Source organism: Cyprinodon tularosa, unplaced genomic scaffold (genome assembly GCF_016077235.1).
Source record: "Cyprinodon tularosa strain WSP-4 unplaced genomic scaffold, ASM1607723v1 ctg202, whole genome shotgun sequence".
Classification (NCBI taxonomy): domain Eukaryota; kingdom Metazoa; phylum Chordata; class Actinopteri; order Cyprinodontiformes; family Cyprinodontidae; genus Cyprinodon; species Cyprinodon tularosa.
The window spans coordinates 219248-223170 of NW_024038744.1; the positions used below are offsets into that span (position 1 = coordinate 219248).

Here is a 3923-nt window from a genome sequence, read left to right on the forward strand (position 1 = left end):
TTAGGTTTGCGTTGGATTTTTATCTGGCTTTATTATGGACATCCTGGTTGATTGTTGAAATGCTATTTGAGTTGTTTTCCTTGACTGGCCTGTCCTGTGAAAGTTCACAAAGTCTACATGTAAGGTCCAACTGTGCGTCATAGCTCCTGCTTTGGTTTGCCAGCAAAATGTAGTGTAATCCCGGTAAATTCACGATTTGAAATTGTTTTTTTCCATAGAACATAAAATGGTTTTAATATTTACACAGGTGATCTTTTGCTATTAATACAAGTTGCTTGATGATTTATTTTTTAAAGTATGATATAACAAGTCAAAAGGTTAGAAATCTGTAAGGGGTAAAAACTGAAAGGAAGCATAAGTTTAAATGTTGATCTTGTTGAAAGTAATTAATGAATTGAAAAGGATTACCCTCTTTTCTGTCCAAAAATAAAACCCCAAAAAACTATGCAAGCATAATTAAAAAACCAAATACTTCACAGGCTTAAAATACAAAATGCCAGCTGTTTGTCTTGCACAATACTCTACATATTTTGCAGAAAACCAAATATATCTTTTACCAATATTACACATAATGGAGGAAGCCTGATGATTGGTCTTGATTGATCATTAAGTTTTTTGCCAAAAATGTCTTATTTCAACAAGGCACTTATCAAGTTATTCAGTACAAAAAATTGGATCTGTACCTTATTTGATAATTATTATCTATTAATTTAACTCAAAATGTATTTCTTCTGCAGAAAAATGTGACTTAAGTGTCAGTGCACTACAAAACTGAAGGAACTAAATTGCAAGAAAATAAACAGGCACATGGAATAGATGCAATGTGGCTGCAGAGTTGGACTGAAAATAAGGTACAGACGAACCCATGTTGTTATTATTTTTAGTCTATGGTTAACTTTCCATCCCAGGATGGAGACTGATGGATACTCAGAGTGCTCCTGTGTGTCTTGAAGGGAACTATTGATCACTGCTGCCTTTGGTTTCACCCTTCATTAGCTGACCTGTCCATGAATGCCAAACTGCACGGATCATAGAAATGACTGTGGCTTAGTTTACTGATGTGTGAGTAGGGATACCATGCTACAGTCTCCCTCCTCATGGAGATAGTTTCTTTTTATTAGCTTTGGTGAGAGCTGCTAGACAGTTATAATTGAAAATATTGCTAGATTCACAGATCAGTGCTCAGCAATTGTAGTAATTTGATAACGATGCTCGCTGAATTGTGACACTTGAGCTCTTGGCTCATTTGCTAAATTGTGTTTAGTGTTGTTTTTATTGCAATTTTCATTAGTGCTTTTTTTCCCACTCTTCTTAAAGAAGAGAAGGGATCATTAGCTCAGGACTATTCAGCCATGCACAGAGGAAAAATGCCATCAAAGTTGTCACAGAAAATGTCCTTGTTCTCTAATTTATAAACAAAAAACACAGATTTCTCCTTTCATGTGGCTTCTTGGAGATAATTATGACAAGATGAAAGCAGTTAAATTCCTCCCTCTGTTCTCTGCTCTTCAGATGGTTCCCCCATTGTCAAAAATGGAGATGAGATTTCATGTGGCTGTCATTGCCTGTGTCCCCGTCTCTCTGTCTTCCTCCCTCGCTCTCACTTCTCCTCTTCCTGCTTCTTTCTGTCTCGCGCTGCCTCTCCGACTGTCTAGCCGTTTCACTCTTTTTTGTCAGTTTCTTTATTGAACTCTGATATTCGAATCTGAAATCCTTTCAGAACTGTCAATCAATCAGTCACCATCTGTCCCAGAGGTTGCTGTCCCCTAACGGAAAAGACTGATTAGCTTTTATCAGCTTAGTAATTTATATGGTTTAAAGCTTTAGCGCACAATCAAAGGGACAAATAAGTTCTCTCTTTGCAAGCATATGTCTCTCAGCACACAGCACAGCTCTTGTGCACAGGCGTCCATGTGTTGATGGTACGTGTAAAGACCCCTCTCTCCTGCTCTCACGCACACACGGATACACCGGTGTCATGCCATGCTGCGGTGTCTGCTGCTGTGTGCGAGTGTGCTCTCCTGGGAGGTAATTACCAGAGTAAATACAGTAGAGGCCGTGGCTGTTAATTTATGCCTGATTGTTGACAGTCAGAGTATTGTTCTACATGCACAGAGAGGGCCCTGGGTGCTACTTTTCATGATCCTACTTGTAAGCGTCTAATTGTGAATTTGAGAGGGAAAAGAAAGGGTGCAAAGGGGGTATATTCTTGTTTTCTGTGACTAGCCTCTAATGTCTGCATCAACATACCAGTTCAGTCTAGACTTTAAGTATGCCTACTACATTTCCTACTAGTGTTTAGTCAGATAGCTAAGTCAAACTGGACTAGAGCCATACATTCGGACTGACGGTTTTTTCATTTTTAAATGAGGGTGAGTTGTGTTAAAAGAGGAACTGTTGCTCTATCAATGCTAAACTTCTCAGGCTTGTCTGTTGAATCAGGTTTAGTGTTTGTGTATTGTTTGATAAAGCTTTTATAAAAATGACTAACAGTCATTATTTATACTTAAAATAGAGTTGACAAAATACCTGACAATTTCTAGCTATATCCTCTTATAGCCAACTAGTTATCATTCACAGCTTTTGAATGCCTCGTCAACAAAGGGAAAGCTTTTGAAATGCTGAAATATAAACCTAACGTTAACCTCTTTGGGATACAGCCCAAACAGTAGGAATGACATTAGGTCTTTCAAGTGGCTCTCGGGGGACAAGGATGGTGAAACTCATAATATGTCTCAAAGGACTCAAATCGGGGGCCCATGTTCAACAACTCTTCAAATAATCCCAATGCTGGTCTGCCAGCTTTTTAATTAGGACTTTGTTGCTGGTTCATAAAGCATGCAATGAGTGCTGCCAGAATTTTTGCAGGCTTTGCACCATAAAACGTTGTGATGAACAGCTTTTGCATGTGAAGAATTTCTGGATAATTTTTATTTTTTTTTTAGGATAAAGGTATGTATGTTCCATTACTTTAAAAATTAGGTTTTGTTGGGATCTGGAGAAGTAACACCTTTCTCCAGCAGAGTGCGCTGTGGGTCTCCTGGGCTGGAGCCCTCCTGCACACCTGGATCCCGTCAGCCCATCAGGAGACCTGCTCTACTTAAGCAGCTGCCAGACCTTCCTTCAACGCCGCAGTGTTGACCAAGTTTGGTTAGCAACCTGAGCCTCTGTGATTACTAGAATCTTTGTCTCCCAAGAGAAACCCAATTCTAATCTGCCTCTGTCTTCTCACTCACAGGAAACCTGTCTCTTGTCTGAAGCTCTGGATGAGCTTAGCCTGTTACCTGCCTGCCTGCCCTAGAGAGCCAAACCTGAAGATCTCACTCTGGAATCCATCTGCTGCTCTCAGGGAAAGAGCTGATCAGTTAAACCAAGGTCTGTCACTGGAAAGTCAGAAGCTAGACGCTGCTGCTGCTGAGCACTCTGCTGAACCAACAGTCTCTGGACCCAACCGGTTCCCTCTCTCAAAGGAGAAAGCCTGAACCTATTCAAGGTATTTCCAGAAACATCTGAAACTCAACTATTCTCCTGTTTAACTGGCTAATCAAACTATCCGTCTCTGCAGACGCCAGAGAATCCTGCCCGGACCAGTTTCCTGAATCCAGTCCTTGTTAATATTGTGAAATCTTTCAATAAACTCTGTTGAACTTTTTATCAGTCTCCAGTGGTGTTCTGCATGTGGGTTTAATCCCTTAACCAACCATGACAGGTTTTGACTTTTCAATAGATTGAACGTATTTAGTGATAACTTACTTAAATATGCATGTCTGATGAGATATACATTTTTTACATTTTGGCTTAGGAGCAAAAAAATTGGAAATGAGAAACGTTAAGGACTATAGGATAAAAAGGAGTGGGTTAAATCAGCTAACTAACTAACTAACTAACTAACTAACTAACTAACTAACTAACTAACTAACTAA

General features: G+C 39.5%; 1 long non-coding RNA gene across 1 annotated transcript; it reads left to right on the top strand.

The window, feature by feature from the left end:
* Positions 1–3105: 3105 nt before the first annotated feature.
* Positions 3106–3642, top strand: LOC119783329. Its single transcript, XR_005280777.1, has 3 exons — positions 3106–3150; positions 3239–3493; positions 3566–3642. It is a non-coding gene; the product is annotated as an uncharacterized LOC119783329 (long non-coding RNA).
* Positions 3643–3923: the final 281 nt, after the last annotated feature.